Raw genomic sequence first — 18,503 nt, 5'->3', positions numbered from 1 at the left:
ACTGGGAGTCACGAGATTTGTGTTCTACTAATGAAGAACCCTATGTATCTGTCAGAAAAATGTATAAACCTTGTATCAGTATTGCCACAGTTGTAAAACAGGGACGTTATCACCTTACTTTTATCACAGGAGTGCTATAAAGCTTAATCATGTTTGTAAAGACCTCCAAGATCCTTAGATGGAAGATGTTGGAGAACTCTTAAATATTTTATTATTGTCATTATCTCTTAGTCCAAGGTTGCCATATTTTGATCAGCCAGAAGTGATATAAAGGTGTTGTCTAAATATTTCTTTAAGCCCCGCTGGTACAGAGAATGGGAGATTTGTCCTCAAATTTACCATTGGTCTTTCCATAGGCAGCAGGAGCCAATGCTGAAATGCTAGGCTATCCATCTGACTTTCTCCTTTTTATTAAAACAGGAACAAAACATACCAAATCTCATCTGTAGCTAGACAGATGTCTTGCGTCCATTCAGTTTCCTTGATTTTATAGCTATACAATACTCATTACAAATGAGAAGCAGTAATTAGAAAAAAAAAGTGTTCAGTTATAATGTTGCTGAGAATCAATAAAAACTGCGCTATTTACTCTGTTCTTATGATGTGCAAAAATGTAGCAACACACTATGCTTACTGAACTAAGCCTTTGTTAACTCATTTTTGTACATAGCAACATAAAACAATTTCTTAGAACTGTATAAGTAATGAGCACTGTACCTTAAACTAATCAAGAATGCATGACTGAGACTTACTAGGTTGTCATTATATAACCTTGCTAGCAAAAACTTCACCTGAAACTGTAAATCACTGTACTATATCTGCAAACAGGCATCCCATAAAAAGTCATTATGAAATAATAGAAATCTGGAATGATTTATGGCTTGGGAAATATCTGCTGAAACCAACAGCTTTCTAACAAGAGTGAACAAGAATAGACCAGGGATAATGACTGTACTGGTGGACAGCATCATTTCCTGACTAAGGAAAAACTAAAAAAGAGTTTGTATGTTACTTACAATTACTCAAAAAAAAATAATAATAATTCAGACGTTTGTGTCAGAAAGAACAGATTTTATAAATAAGTTAGCAATGGATTCTATAGCCATAAAGTATAGCCAAATAAATAAATAAATAAAAATAGAATTTGGCCTTAACCTGTTTGATTTGTGTTCAAATTTCATTGCTTTAGCTAAACTGAAGGTAGGAAATGTGTGTGCTACCCACAGATACATTATGTTCTGCATGATAGGTGACCTACTGTAGTAGAGACATTGCAATTGCAGTGTGGAAAATCAGCTGTCAAGGACAGAGAAACAGAAAGCACAACAGTTGATTTTTGCCTTGAGCTAAAAAGTCTTAATAAAGAGAGGAAGGCATTTGATCAACTCTATGGAAGTAGTAGAACTTTCACAGGAATACTAGGAGGAAGTTATGCTCAAGAAAATTTAAGCTGAATTTCAGGAAATATTTTCTAATATTGGGATGCATCTGCAAGACTGTATTTTCAAATAGTGGGATGCATATGGAAGACTTCCATCAGGAAATTGGAAGCTGTTCAATTATTTAAAATTTTGCTCGAGAAAACAATTGAGAATATAATGTAGGTGAACAAGCCAACATTGACTGCGAGCTGGACTAGATGGCCCACTGGTCTTTTCCATCTCTAACTTCTATGAATACCAGAAAATGAAAGCTTAATTTCCAGTTTGATAGAATATGAGCTGGAGAGATGCAAGATAAGTTGTTTTTGTAAAGAAATCAAACAGTGAAGGACAGAAAACAAATGATAGTTACTGAGAACTATCAACAGCTTCTAACAGAGAATCAGAAAGTGCAAAATGGTATCTTTTAGCTCCTACAGACAATAGAATACAATTTGTTTTCCAATACAGTTAAATGAAACAGATACCAGAACAAGAATAGCCAAGGATTCCTAACTGTAGTTCTGATTGACTGGGTGTTGGCCATTCAGTAAGAAAGTGAAAACATACTGATGAGGATAGGACTCTACTGATACTTGGAGTGAGAAGATTAGACAACTTCCAAGAGTTTTTAATAAATAACATTTATCAGTGGATACATTAAATAAGAAGGGAAATTTCTAAATCAATATTTTTAAGCAAAAAGTTAGTGTTAATTCAACATTTCAGACTCAGGAAGTGTAATTTTGCAACAGCAAGAGAAAGAAAAAGTTACAAGGTGTGTTTATAAAAAATAAAAGCTCTGTTTGACTTTAGTGGTACTCTGCATATGCATAAAGGTTTATTCAGATAGATCAGATTGCAGGATCAGAGACCAAGTTTGTATAATGCTAATAAACTGTAAAGCACTATGTAGATGCTACAACTATATCAATCAATCACAAGACCTTAGGTTATATGGAAGCAGAAATGGAATTTTTCAGATTAAATGAACGAGGAAATCAAAAATGCTTGCTTTGCAATAGCTAAAAATGTTTAAGTCACTAGAATAACTTTTAAGATTAATTATTTGCAGAATAGCCTAGTTACAAATAGATAAACAAATCTGAACAACTATATACATACTAGATATGGATGATCTGTAACTTCTGCATTTTAAATATTTTCTTGCAGAATTTCACCCCCACCTCTCAAAATATGGGAAAGAAAATAAATGATTATCAGCTGACTCTTCCTGCCCTTGCCAGATCTGCCCCTCACACATGCAAATAAAAAACCTCACAACTCATAAACCATACAGGACTGAATTTATCCTAAAAGATTCATTTAGGAAGAAACATCCCAACAATGAAGAACATACTTTCTATTTCCCTTTACATAAAATACACCACTGTAGATTCTACACTGTTAAGTCAGGCTTCTTAGGTTTTACTTCAGTTCGCCCTATGGACCATGTTTTTATAAGATTCAAAATTCAACACAATCACAACAGCATGAACATTTTTAAAAGTGTATTTTGATAACATTTTAGGAGGGAAGTATTCGATGATAGACTGGATTCTGTGAAATAATGAACCATTTTAATTTGTCAGGAATTTCTTAAGGCATTGTTAAGAAGGTAGGTAATGGCAAATTAATCAATTTATGCAATACTTAAAGTATAAATCATTGAGGGTCTGACACAATAACCACTGAGGTTAATGGGCATATTTTCATTTAATTCAGTGGGTCAGGACCTTTTGCAGAAAATGAGAAGGGATCTAAAACAAAATGGGTCTATCTTTCTTCATTTTTATATGATAGGGAAACTCATCTCAAAATAAATATACCACCAATATACCATCTGTTTCAAATGGCCCTATGTATATTCATAAATGCCTTAGCAATAAAATGTGACTTTCATTTGAGGGAAAAAAAGGAGTAACTTTACCATACAAAATGGGAAGGTTGACTTTAAGCAATCTAAGAGTTAATTCTGCAGCCGCTTAGCCACATGCTGAACTTTAAGCATGTATATTGTCCCACTGATATCAACAGGACTACTTATGTGCTTAAAGTTAAGCACATGCATAAGTACTTTCAGGAGCAGGGCTTGTAAGCTTTGTTATTGCACTGTGAAGTTTAGCTCTCTAATTCCACTATTTGCTGACATTTTTATACCTTCAGAATGGACAGGCTTGTATTTTCATCTATTATCCAGTTGGAGTTACATAAAATAATAAAAAGTGTGTGTGTCGAATCTATCTCTACTAGTCAAAGCAGTTACGCAACAGCACCATATGACCCTCTACCTAATTGAAATGTGGAATGTCATCAGAAAATCTCTGGAATAACGGTTCTCTCATAGGCTTCAGAGTAGCAGCCGTGTTAGTCTGTATTCACAAAAAGAAAAGGAGTACTTGTCGCACCTTAGAGACTAACCAATTTATTTGAGCATAAGCTTTCGTGAGGTACAGCTCACTTCATTGGATGCATCCGATGAAGTGAGCTTTAGCTCACCAAAGCTTATGCTCAAATAAATTTGTTAGTCTCTAAGGTGCCACAAGTACTCCTTTTCTTTTTGGTTCTCTCACAGATCTCTCTTATTGCTCAACTCCATTGCCACAAATATTCATCTTAAAATAACTTCTGAGAATTCAAAGATATTTCTTTATTCGATATTCTTATGGAAGATTAACTTACAATATTTTTAACAACTGAGTACAAGCTCAGATAAAACAGTCTTTTCAAAATGTTGTCAGCTTTTCTGGCACAGACCCATCTTCCTTTAGAAATACAGACTATGATGACACGTGCTAAGTGGTTAATTACTGCTTATAATGTTCTACAAAACACACTGACATGGAACAAAGTCTGTAATATCATGAGACCATTGAGTAGGTCAATAATTCCCCTGTGCAGAAAACTCAAATACTGTGCTTTCGTTAACTAAAAATACAACAATTTTCCCCATGTAAGCATGCTTAGGCCATGGTCTTGCAATTAGATCTCTTCAGGCAGACGCCTGCACCTTGCTGAATTCAAAGAGGCTCCACACAGCCTCAAGAGTCCAGCCATTTGGATATGACTGAAGGATGGGCCTTATCTTGTTCACGATTTAGCTCTCAGTCCTGAAAAGACTCACATGTGTGCTTAACTTAATGGAACTACTCACGGTGCACCAAGTTGGGTACATGCCAAAGTCTTTGCATGTTTGGGGCCTTATACCTTGTTCTAGTAAAACTTCATAATGTAAGTACAGACATTTCAGGAGTGTCCTGGGAATGCCATGCTTTTCAGGGTACTATCATACATATATTTTGACAGTGGCCTAAAATAAGCAGTGTTTGGCAACACAAACAACGTAGATGAAATTGTTCAGCATGAGGAAGAAATTGAGCAACACAATATTTTGTACCTTCAACAAAACTAAACAACTTGGTAATTAATAGAGTTGTGAACTTAATGCACATGTTCTGGCATGTGAAAGAGAATGTATCATTTTTTATTAAAATAATTCAAAATTCCCCTCAAATATGAGGCTTACATTAATTAAAGGAAGAACACCTTTATGTGGCTAACATTTTACAACCTGTTATGCATACTCTGAAAACATGTAAAAAGCTTCACTAGATAAAATTGACCTGATGTTTAATACTTGGTGAAAGTAACTCTGCAACAGAAGCAGCCAATTTCCTACACAAGACAAAAAAGAAAATATTTATGCCCCAATTCTGAAAAGAGAACCATGTGGTCCCACTACACCTGTGTGGGACCCTCTAATTAGTTTAGACTTTTGCTTTTACCTTATTAAAATATTTCACATTTTTATTTTACTCTATGAAGCCATATTATAACCAGTTTAAGAAAACAATTATAACATCAAAATTCTTCAGTTTTTACATTAGTCAAATATATTTTATTTAGCAAAAAAACCCCAAAATTATTATTACAGCTGCTAGAGATTTGGATAGCACTGTCAGGAAAATTGGGATAGCTAAGAGTAGTATTCAAGTGAAGAGAAAAAAAAATCAACTGAGAAAAATGGTCAAAACTTGGAGACTTTGAAAGAAGAATGTGGAAAGGTGCCAAAAAATTTATTCCACAGAGTCTGAATTTAGTGGGTGAACACTACACAAAAACTATTTTATTCCAAGCAAGAGGCCACGTTCATAGTGAAAATAAGAGGAAAGCTGTTGGAATGGAGTAATTTTAAATGTCGGAGGAAGGAGATAGCAATGATTATTGAGCTAGGAGGGAATTAATGAATGCTGAAGTAAAGATACACACACAGACTGGAAGCCTTTAGATTCTCCCTGTCCTATAGAAAAAAAAATGGGCCTTTTCTTCGGAGGTTTCAATGGAATTCATCCTTCAGGATAAAAAAATCCTTTATAGGACAGATAGAATTTTAAAGTGTCATGATATCATTCTCAGACTCAAGAATCATATCAATTAAAAACAGATCATTATGATGACCAATTAGGTCATCTAGTCTAACTTCTGTAACTGCATGTTCATAGTGTTCTGGCACTACATCTCAAGAGCTTTGTTCGGACTAAATTTTAAAATTACTCCAATCAAAAATACCAAGAAGAAATAGATATTAGATGAGAGAGCTGGGGGTATAAAGGAAAGTTTAAATGGTGGGACAGATTAATTTAGTATAAACAATATTTAGTACTTATACTGTAAAGTTCTTTATGCCTCTAAAGGACTGTACAAACATGAATTAATCTACAGACCCTGGAAAGCAAGTATAACCACTTTAGTTTTACAGAAAATGAGGGTAAAAGGCCAGCAAGAATAATCCTAGACCTTTATACATATTTCTTAGGTTTAATTGCAGCTATTCTAAATGAAACACTATGATAAACTGAATGGTGCTATACTCTTCTTTCAGGCTTTCAGAAATTTATTTGCTTACAGAAAGTTAGAGGATTATATCAGTAACAATGACAAAGAACAAGTAAGCTGAAGAAAGACTGACAGATGGAGGATGCTATAGCACCTTTTGTGTCAGTCAAAACAATGGATCTGGAGCTATAGAAAATGAAGTGAATTAAATGGAGGAAGTATTTTTACTCCAGGTTCTATACCTTCCTACCGGCTGAGTAATATATTCTCAACACCTATTACCATTGTATCTAAAGGCTGGTCTATGCTCCACATCAGAGCCATAATAGGGAAAATAAATCACTAAGGTAATCTGAAGTATATATTTTCAAATTTTTGTCTCATGCTGTTTGGCATCACATGTAGAGAAACTTCAAGGTTTTAAATTCCATACTATTCAATAATTTGAAAGGATGTTCACAGTACAGAAAGGATATTACATTTGCATTTAAAAGTTATAACTATTAAAACATTATAATTGTCAAACAAAACTAGCTGTTTATTTCAGGAAGTACAGAATGTTTTTTTACCTAGAATTCTTATTCTCAGAAATGTTTTCATTACAAAAGATGCATGCTTTTAGGTACCTATGTTAAGTGCATGACTTGTTGGCCACAGTGGTTATATATCACCATTTCCACACCAAAGATAATATATTCCTCCCTTGTTGAGGGGATGTAGGTTCTAGCCCTTATGACACGAACCATCAATTAATTTTTCAACCAATGTTTGTATATATTCACAATTTTGTGGAGTAGATAGGTGTGACATATAGCTTTATTGTAATGAAACAGCTAATAATTAGAATTATGAGTGAGATATTTTCTTTTCTCCAAATATTATACATACACGAAAGCACAGTTCTACTCTTAGTGATAAAAAGCTGTTGGACTTCAGAGAAGGCTAATTATAGCATTGATCCTCTAATGGGAAACTACTGAATGCAGAAAGGTTTACTGTTCCAATAACACCACAGACATAAAGCATTTTAACCAACTAGTTATTTCTAGAAACATCCCATAACCCTTAAGGCATGGAGGAGGACAAGAGAGTTTGTCAACTGAAGACATTTACTGTAACATAAAAAGACAAACTCGAACTCATGATAAAAAGTGAGTCTAGATGGTAATGTATTGTGAAAGCAAGTCAGCCAGAGACCAAGCAATCTGACCTAGAGTGGCTTCATAATAATAGAATTGGTAAGGAACAACAGACAAAGTAGTCCAACAGGGAGAGAAATTCACTTCCAACTTTTTAGAGTAACATAACCCTCCTTTAAGAAAAATACGAACAAGGGAGAAACAGAAAATGTTTCTTCAAATTTACTGAATGATGCAAGTTCCAAATAAGAGTGCCCTTGACTCTTAACTTTTGGTTTCCTTTTACCACAATGCAGCAATAGTCAATACTGTCAAAGTGTCTCCTATATTTTATTGTAGAAATCATAAAATGCACCCTTTTACCAAACATTATGTTGATACTATCAACAAAGTGATACAGGGTGGTGCTCCAAATTCAGTTATTAACATGGCAAACAGTAATCCGATGCTGTTGGTATTTGCCACAGCAAGCCTTGCTTTTTTAAAAGTCAGTTGTTTTGTGAAACATAGTGGTTCACAAATACATTTGTTAGTCTCTAAGGTGCCACAAGTACTCCTTTTCTTTCTGTGTTACTGGAAATCAGAATTCTCTGCAAGAAGCAAGCAATCATAAAATGGATTAAAAATACAAGACTGGCTGGAGCAGCTCCCAGCAGAATCCCTTCAGTTGTCTGAAGTTGTCTGAGTGTGCAGATACCCACTGAGTTTCCTTTGTAGTTGACTGATTTCTCACTAACTATTTTCTATCCAAATAGCAAAAATAAGTATATAATTTCTAATTCATCATTAGATTTTAACAATTCTGTCATCATAAGGGTAACAGTGACATGGCAAACGATAATACATACCAAATCCATTAATACAAGCCTGAACATGAGTTCTAGATACACTTTTATACAAGCCTCTTATTACTTTAAATTTGCACATTTAGGTCACCATGGATTACACAGTTATTAATCTCCCTCCAACTCAAACTATCTCATTCCCAAACATAAGGGAGCATTCGCTTATTTAATGTGAACATAAAAATGAACTTCTCCCTGCAAGTCATTCAAAACTATCTACATATGCAACTATGTGTGAGCTATGTGGGACTGACAGCTAATTCTGTTAGCAGAGGGTAGGGAAAGAACTTCTTTGCACACACAAACAGAGTTTACAGTGGTTCCCTTAAAAATCTACCCAGCTGAACTGGTGACGGAGTTGAGAAGGAAACACTCTTCTCAGAAACTATTCTTGTCCCAAACCAAAGTTGGGACTCTATAAGGGCTTTCCTAGCCATTGCTCATTTTTAAGCCATCCTTCCTCTACAGCAAACAGGGCCAATGGATTTAACTATGTTCGGCAGTTTCTACAGGGATTACGATGCACACATCAGGCCAGATGCCTCTAACAGTGTTCATGGAATCAGGGCATGCTTCCTCTCACTGGATTTGAAGGATTTAGTTGTTCTAGATCACAAAGGGATTCTGACATCACATTGGGAATCCCTGGGCTGCTTCAGTTGAGGGTTCATCTCTTTAAAAAAGTCTCTTTACAAATCAATTGCCTCTTCCCCAAATCAGTTTAAAATTTAATAAAAGTATTGCAAATCTTGAGATCTAAAGCCCAAGCCTTTTTGTGAATATTGTCTTTGAACACAGATATGGGAAATAGTCAACACAAAGGAATTGAGGAGATCTATCTGACATTCCTTGTCTCCCCCCACACCCCTCACATTTTTGAAAGATGCTTCTACTGGCTGGCCTCCTCTGTGTTATGTTCTCTCTCCCCACCAGTCTCACTTCTGCGTAGGGCATTCAGTATCCTGACAAGGCATTTAGCAGTAGTCATTTTTATATACAGCAGTGGTTCCCAAACTTGTTCTGCCGCTTGTGCAGGGAAAGCCTCTGGCGGGCCGCGCCTGTTTGTTTACCTGTCGTGTCTGCAGGTTCGGCCAATCGTGGCTCCCACTGGCCACGGTTCTCTGCTCCAGGCCAATGGGAGCTGCTGGAAGCAGTGTGGGCCGAGGGACATACTGGCTGTCGCTTCCAGCAGCTCCCATTGGCCTGGAGCAGCGAACTGTGGCCACTGGGAGCTGCGATCAGCTAAACCTGCGGACGCGGCAGGTAAACAAACTGGCGCGGCCTGCCAGGGGCTTTCCCTGCACAAGCGGCAGAACAAGTTTGGGAACCACTGATATAGAGGGAACTTCCTCCTGACCAAGAAAGAGAGAGAGTAAGGGTTTGTTGTAGGAGATACCAGTGCAGGCATTTCCTCTTAGTACAGGATGCACAGAGACAAGACCAAAGGGAGGTTGACATTGGAGCTAAACAGAGGACTACCATTCCAATCATGATTGGCAACTATTTAAAGTCAGTTTTGTTTCATATTGGAATGAAACCAGAACGTTTTGAACATTTTTGTGAAACCAAAGCTGTGTCATAATATTCATTCTTGCATCAAAACCTGAAGGCATGAATGTGGTGGTACTGGCCTGCAATGTGGGAGACCAAGAGTGGGCTGGGATGAAAAACTTTGCTCTGAATCAGGCAGAGCAGGGAGATGAACCTGGGCCTCCTAAGTCAGTGCCCTAAGTGAGAGTGTCATTGGGTCTCTCTACCCTTCCCTAACCTTCCAGATGAAAACTTTGTTGACACTGATGTGTCTCCAGCTTTGAACAAACAGCATATTTACACAAAGCTTCATTTTGCCACGCCTCCACTTCCATCTTGAGGTCATATACCAAGTGTAGCAGGTGCTTTTTCTCCTCCTTAGCAAACTGCTCCCTCCGGCACTTAGGATTCTCCATTTCACTTTCCGTTCACTCCAGCCATTTGGTTAGCTCGTCAAAACTTTGGAGGGAACTCGTAGAACTGGCCTACTCTACCTTGTTCCTTTGGGGTGCCTCTGTCTGAGCCCCTATGCTAACCTATTCACTGAGAGATCCAGCCTGGATTCCCACCATAACTGGCTGACCTTGAAAAATCTGTCTAGGTCCCAACAGTATCCGCTGTTCCTGGGATTCTGTCTGGGTCCCTAAGCTATCCTTCCGTACTTGGGGATCTTTCTGGACACCTTTGTTATTCCAGCCTCTCTGCCTCCTTACCTCGTTGGTCCTGGACCCTCCCAGTCCTAGGCTGCCATCTTAGTCTCTCCTGCATGAGGGCTGAGAAACCCACCCAGTCTCTCTTTTGACTATCTCATTCTTGCCTCAACTTGGAATATCCTTCTTTTTCCTTGGTGCCCCTCCTTTCCCTGAGAGAGCAATCTCTCTTTAAAGGCCCTTCCATCCGGCAGGCAAAACATAACACTTCTTCCCTTGCTTTGGCCATGAGCTGAATGTCTCTTGGGGACTTTTAATAGCCCTACTGTCCTGCTGCCCAGAGTCACCCTTGCCTGGTTCCCCTGTCAGCTGTGGAGCACTGTCATAAATATAAAGGGAAGGGTAAACCCCTTTGAAATCCCTCCTGGCCAGGGGAAAGCTCCTCTCACCTGTAAAGGGTTAAGAAGCTAAAGGTAACCTCGCTGGCACCTGACCAAAATGACCAATGAGGAGACAAGATACTTTCAAAAGCTGGGAGGAGGGAGAGAAACAAAGGGTCTGTGGGTCTGTCTATATGCTGGTTTCTGCCAGGGATAGACCAGGAATGGAGTCTTAGAACTTTTAGTAAGTAATCTAGCTAGGTATGTGTTAGATTATGATTTCTTTAAATGGCTGAGAAAAGAATTGTGCTGAATAGAATAACTATTTCTGTCTGTGTATCTTTTTTGTAACTTAAGGTTTTGCCTACAGGGGTTCTCTATGTTTTTGAATCTAATTACCCTGTAAGATATCTACCATCCTGATTTTACAGGGGGGATTTCTTTATTTCTATTTACTTCTATTTTTATTAAAAGTCTTCTTGTAAGAAAACTGAATGCTTTTTCATTGTTCTCAGATCCAAGGGTTTGGGTCTGTGGTCACCTATGCAAATTGGTGAGGCTTTTTATCCAACATTTCCCAGGAAAGGGGGGGTGCAAGTCTTGGGAGGATTGTTCATTGTTCTTAAGATCCAAGGGTCTGGGTCTGTAGTCACCTAGGCAAATTGGTGAGGCTTTTTACCAAACCTTGTCCAGGAAGTGGGGTGCAAGGTTTTGGGAAGTATTTTGGGGGGAAAGACGCGTCCAAACAGCTCTTCCCCAGTAACCAGTATTAGTTTGGTGGTGGTAGCGGCCAGTCCAAGGACGACGGGTGGAATATTTTGTACCTTGGGGAAGTTTTGACCTAAGCTTGTAAAGATAGGCTTAGGAGGCTTTTCATGCAGGTCCCCACATCTGTATCCTAGAGTTCAGAGTGGGGGAGGAACCTTGACAAGCACCTATCCCAAACTCATAGGGATTTGTGCCCAGAATCCCCTTTTCATCCGGCCTATCCTTCGGGCCCTTGCTTTTCCCCTTGCAGCAAGCCCAGCTCTTTAAAAGGCAAAATCTTTTTATGTGGCTCATCTCTCCACAATAAAAGTAGTTAATCCTTGCCCTTCCTCCCTAGTTCCTGCCAGGCCAAGCCCTTCTTAAATGCCCCAACTGTCCACACCCATATCATCTCTGTGGCTGGGCTTCAGGCCTCTCACCTGCTAAACCCACTATGTTACCAGGTTTGATGTGGCTCAAGCATCTTTCTATCTGTTCCTGCTTCTTGGAGTGGATTTCAGTGAGGCCTACAAATTAGTAAAGGCATTACATTCCTAACAATCAATGGAAAGACCAGGGATTTTGCTAATGTCATCGTTCTGAGTTATATTGTATCTAAATTTAAGTGGGTAATGGAGGCAAGACAGAAAGGATGTGCACATCCTAACCATAGCCATGGTCACTGCTACTACGACAATCGTGCAATAACAGTCCACTGTATACTCACACACCGGGTTGGGGTCAAGTAATCCACTGCTGCATCCACAAGGTACGCCTTCATGTGATGCTAAAATCCCCTGGCACAGCAGAGAGTCAGCATTCACACTGCAATTGTGGCCTCTACAATACAACACACAGAAAACTCCATACTTCCAAATGAGTTTACATCTAGTGATGCCAAACTTTCTTGTTTACTAACTTTTGTTTTAAAACACCACATGATCGATCTATATCAGGAAACACACTTCAATGACATGAAATTCATTTAGTTAGGCCACATAAGAGACTTCCTTGCTATTGTAATCAATATATCAGAGTATTGGAAGTAGTTAATATACCTTAGAGGAGAAATATGATGCTAACAAGATTTTCCTAATTAGCCCCCTCCCAGTTTAAAAACATCTGGCTGTTTGCATATTGGATTGCTATATGTTGAGGTTACAGACATGCCAAAGTTTGTAAGTACAGATGAATAATGGTTATTTGAAAAACTTCAGGGCAGACTGACTGAAGATTTCTTGATGCAACTGGCTTAACAGGGGCAATGATGATTATTGTTGATTCTGTACTTCTACAGCCATATTCTCAGTAGCAGTAAGCAATGAAAAATAGTCAGTTTTTCATTAGTGAGAGGCCAAAACTGAACTACTCAACCACAGGCAGTACACTAGGATAGCCTACAACTATCCTGCTTAGTGCACCTTCCTTAATGGATATGTTCAACTGCCATACACGTGTGTTGGGGAATGTGATATACCAGAATGTGTGTCTTCCAGGAATCACTCCACAGCATGAGCAGTTTTGTATGTATGCTTCCAGGAGTGATCACATCCTACATTGCACTAAAAATTCAGCTGAGTAGACATAAAATCCAAGTCTGGGAATGGTTCCAAACAATCCCCCTGCCCAAGTCTCAGAAAGTCCTTGGGACAGTATTTTTGGAGTCATCAAGTTTCTATTTATATAGAAATCTTACCAAAAATAAAACTAACTTTTAAGTGTCAATATTTGTATTGATTTTCTAAAATGCTACATAGAAAGGGAAAAAGGCATCACATTCTTTTTAAGCATGTTTATGTTTATCATTTGGTCTCAAACATTTAGCAGTGGGCAAAAATGAATCTTACTGTACATGTCGAGTCACTGTTATATTTTGTATTTAGTTAATATTTTCTGATGGACTGTCATAAGTTTTAAGGATTCTCTCTTCCAACAATTTAAAATGCTTAACAAAACAAAAATTCATGGTAATTATTATTCTGCAGGGCTCAAGTTTAACATACCTGTACAGTGTCCAATTATTACCAATAATATTCAAGTCTAATGCAGATCACTGGACACTTTCAGTGTCATCAGCATGAACATTAAGGACCAAAACCTCAGTAGATTATTATAGTTCTGATTTTACAGCAGCTGAGGATTGGGCCTCCAAAGGATGAACTGGAGTCTCATACTTGTATAGTAAGTTGTAAAACTACTCCAACAGGAACACAAAAGGAAATGTCTCACCTTTAACTGTAAGTCAGCTCAATTTTACATCTTTAGATACTTTATTCATTTCCGAGTTGTGTGCCTCAACTACATGAGAAGATCACCAGTAGTGTACTATTACAACTATTGTGCCTTCCTTCATGAATATGAGAAGTCCACCAGTAGCCCGCTAATGCACATCATAATGGGAGTTTTATCATAGTACATTTAAAAAATTGCTCATTTATAGATTTTTTTTGTTCAAAATAAACTACATATCAGTATGCCAGGAAAACAATCATTACTTTCTAGAGAAACGAAGAATTCTAAGAGAATGGATGAGTCATTTGCAACACAAAAAGAGTTGGTATCCAACCAGTGAGAGGCAGAGAAGATAACAGTGGGTGCTCATCTTTTGTAGTGACAAAAGGATCCTAAAGATAGTGGCTGTCTATAAACAAATCTGGCCCCTATTTAACTAAAGTATTTTTTAAAATAGATTTAGTGAAATCAATACCCTGCATTGGCATACTTAAAATAAATGTATTGGCTGCCCAGGATAATAATATCTAGCTCTCAGACAGCAATTTTATTGGAAAATATCTAAGCACAAGAGCTTTACAAAAGAGGTAATCAGGTCACCTCTTAACCTTCTCTTGGATAAGCAAAATACATTGAGCTGTTTTAGTTTCTCACTTCAAGGTGGACCCGCAAGTCATTTTTGTAGCTCTTTTCTGATTTTTTTCCAATTTGTCTACATCTAGTAATTGTCCCAGTAATGCCATCTATAGAGGTCATGTGATTATCTTATTTCTACTTGATAGTTGCCTGCTTATAAAATCAGAGACTTCACCAGAGAGTTCAGCCACCTGACCTCACTAGGATTTCATGTGAAGCCCTTTACTGTGTTACTGCTGTCCAAAACACAGTATCCCAGCCTGTAAGTGTGATCTACATTCTTTGTTTCTAAATGATTGACTTTGCATCATATGTATGACTGTCACATGCTAGGCATTTAACAGGGTCCAGCGTGGGGCTACAGGGTTCCCACCATACAATCACTACAGACCCTCTTCAACCCACTGCTGAATCTTCTCAACCTCCCTCCCACAAGTAAGAGTAGAGGGTACCAAGGGGGACTTCAGTCTGTGAAGACTGCAGATCTCACCTTCTCCTTACTGGCAAAAGGCCACCAGTGAAACTCCAGGTCTTGTTTACCTCTGGGTCCTGGCCTTTTATGGCCTCTATCTGCAATGGACGCTGGACACAAATTGCCATGAATTCGACATTCCTATGCTACTTCCCAACACTAAAATTCCTATTCTTCTTCCTTTTAACCTAAACTGTGGCTCCACAATACTGCAAGTCTAAAAACCTCTGGACCCCTGCCAATTTGGCCTAAACAAGGAAACAAATCCTTCCTGATCCTAAAAACAGGTGATCAGTCAGACCCACAGCTTACAATCTCGTTTTAGATTCAGCACCTTGAATGAATGTAAAAAACAATGAGGAGACAGGGTGGATGCATGGAGTAAGGAAGGACAGACGTTACAGTAATATCACAAGATAATTCATTTACAGAATATGCCTCTCTTTATGGTGCCCTTAAAGTTCTTTGTGTTTTATTAGTAAGTACTACTTACATGTAGCCCACACAAGAGATTTAGGAGAGTTAAAATCAGTAACAGCAGGGCATTCTATGCTCAGGCAGGAGCATACAGACAGAAATAGAAGAAAGATTTGTTATCAAATCAAAACTAATTAGATGAGGTGGGGAGATTACATGGTGGCTCAAATAAAGCAGGAATGAAACAGCACTTAAAGCACTATTCATCTTCAAAGAGCTGTTCAAATATTAACCATTTAATACTTACAACAGCCCAATGAGATGGGCAAGGAGTTTAATTTTACAGATGTGAGAGTGGCAAGAATAGTAAGCATGCTAATAAATCCTAGGCTACTGGATTGGTTAAAGTCAAAATGGTACAGTGGCAATTTTAATGGTGTCACAGCTCAGAGTCTGATGGAGTGTAAATTCAACTTGAACTAACCCTCTGAAAAGTGATTATTAATCCATCACGTTCACGATATTTTGATTCCTTACAATTAAAGTTCCAGTTTAAGAATCAGGATTTCTTGTGGACATTGGCTTTTATTAGCAAAGGTAAGGGGTAAGCCCCAAGAAAGTCTAAAGCCCAAGAGAAAAAGGTCATTAACTGGTGGCAGTTTGTCACAACAACAACTGTTAGCTAATTCCAAAATAAGATTAATTTAGACATTTGACTGGTAAACCAAAGGCTCAATTTCTCATTGTCAACCCCTGAGCTATCTCCATTTGCACAGATATATATATATATATATATATATATATATATCAAATTTACATCAACAGAATTGAAGTGCAAAGTGTTGCCAAATAAACACTAAGGTAGTTGCCGAACCATCATTTTTAATATAGAAGATGAATGATTGATTGTAGATTGTGATGAATTTAACGCTATTTAAGCATGTCAAAGAATTAAAATGCAAGACAAATGCAATCTGATAAAGATAACTATCACCAGATAGGTTTAGAGTAGCAGCCGTGTTAGTCTGTATCCACAAAAAGACCAGGAGTACTTGTGGCACCTTAGAGTCTAACAAATTTATTTGAGCATAAGCTTTCGTGGGCTACAGCCCACTTCATCGGATGCATAGAATGGAACATATAGTAAGAAGATAAATATATAAGCTTATCTTAATTAATTAGCCTCTCACAGTTTGTATGGCAACTTCCACCATCTCTGTATGTATATATTTATCTTCTTACTATATGTTCCATTCTATGCATCCGATGAAGTGGGCTGTATTTCACGAAAACTTATGCTCAAATAAATTTGTTAATCTTTAAGGTGCCACAAGTACTCCTGTTCTTATCACGAGATAATTTTTTTATAAAGTTTTCTTTGTCATGCCTTAGTCTGACGCTGCTTAGCACAGATTGGGATTTAGAAAGCAAGGAAGAAGCTGTGTCCTTCTTTAAAATAGTACTACTAATTTATTTTATGCCACTGTACAGAAGACTTGCAAAAAAAGTTATGAAAACTATTCTTAGTAGCTGAGCAAAAAATAGATTTGCTCACCCTTCCATCAAATGTTTAGAAAAATTAAGATGATTCACTTACTAATCAAAAAAATTACTTGCCCTCAGTAAACAAGCAAGCACAATTTTGCGAGACTAATGTAAAAAGAAAAGAACCGTTATATTGGTATAAGTATCGTAAGTGTAATTCACCCTTTTATTATTTCTGCATTGTGGCAACCAAGTTCCACAACAGAGATTGATTCAAAAGGTTCTTGAATCATTTGAATCACAAACATGATTTTCTTGAATCACATTGAATCTCATTCATAACTTTGTAAGACTTTTTGCATTCTTAACAAAAACTTTATTTTCTAGGGTAATTTCCATACCAAGTGTACACTGTATTAATATGGGAAAATCTTTTCTGCCACATTCACACACTTATTTATTATGTGGGCAAAAGGTCTACAATCCAACCTGATGAAATTGAGTCAGACAGAAAAAACAATGAGCTGTGCTCCAGCATACAGAATGCAATTTTACAGAGGGGAAAAATACCCAGAGGAATCAGTGAGAAAAGGCTTATAAGATAAGTGAAGTCCAGCAGTTTTTATTAGGCACTGGCTTCCCCATATCTTTTCCATAAACACACAATAAAATCCTGGGACAGAACATTTAATTAAAATGAATGATTGAAGGTATATCATATGACCTACAGCAGCTAAAAGTGGTCAAAGCAAACACTTGTTTTTTTAAACTTCAAAGGTTATTTGCCTATTGCATTTATAATAGGGGAGAAAATATTTTAATGATGGTCTTTTCCTCACCATGAATCCCACCACCACAAAGAAAGCAGATTTTAAGAACTTCTTCTTTAAAGTCAATCGAGTCTCTTACTTAGAGATGTTGAGGATACCCACCTACTTATAGAAGTTCAAGGTACCCAAAAAGAATGGGGTGCAATAAATCAAGAAAGGCATAGTCAGCTAGGGGACAAATACCAACAAGTCCAGTTGACTGATTTAGCCAGGCATTTTAGTGCATGGTCAAATATTTTCTACAGTCAGTGATTTAAACTGAGAACTGAAGGCTTAATTCAGCCTGGTTTCCAAATGAATTTAATCAACAAAGGGCAGCTCCCTGTGCATATAGCCACCCCCTGAAATAAACCATTTGCAACTAATGTAGTGTACTTACTTCAAGGAGGTTCTACTTCTCAATGCCAACCAGCCTCAGCTCCCTCAAGCACTAGGGCTAGTGTACTAGGGAAATGACTTAATCTATCACAGCTGGTCCAGCTTTGGTACACTGACAATCACTGCAGTTATGGCAGGCAGCTGTGGCATTTTCCTTACTCAAAATGAAAGAAAACTAACTCTCTCTCTGCCAATTCCTTGGCAAGGTATTCCCGCCCTATTACTAATGGACACTTATACACATCATCTATTCCTACAGTACTTGTATGTCAGTTTCATCAATAACACTGGACTACTGGATGTAATCATATTCCTAGAATTACTGAATTCTCAATATACATATGCATATTACTCAGACTCCCAATAGTGTGCTAAGGGTTTCAAAAACAACTATAAGTTCAAACCTAGAAGGCCTTGCTTTGTGAGGCCCTGAACCTGCCATTCTAAAGGTTATATCCATGCAAAGCACCCCTGAAGTCAGTGGTACAGCAATACACCTGTCCAC

General features: G+C 37.7%; 1 long non-coding RNA gene across 1 annotated transcript in view; it reads right to left on the bottom strand.

The window, feature by feature from the left end:
• Window positions 1–18,061, bottom strand: part of LOC140917632 (uncharacterized) — a 111,293-nt gene extending 93,232 nt beyond the window's left edge. Inside the window, exon 1 of the long non-coding RNA XR_012160930.1 lies at window positions 18,000–18,061. This is a non-coding gene — a long non-coding RNA (uncharacterized LOC140917632). The remainder of the gene's footprint in view (window positions 1–17,999) is intronic.
• Between the last annotated feature and the right edge of the window lie 442 nt (window positions 18,062–18,503).

Source organism: Lepidochelys kempii, chromosome 9 (assembly GCF_965140285.1).
Source record: "Lepidochelys kempii isolate rLepKem1 chromosome 9, rLepKem1.hap1, whole genome shotgun sequence".
NCBI classification, from domain to species: Eukaryota; Metazoa; Chordata; order Testudines; family Cheloniidae; genus Lepidochelys; species Lepidochelys kempii.
Note: the sequence above shows the minus strand (reverse complement) of the source record. Positions and strands in the feature narration are given on the sequence as shown.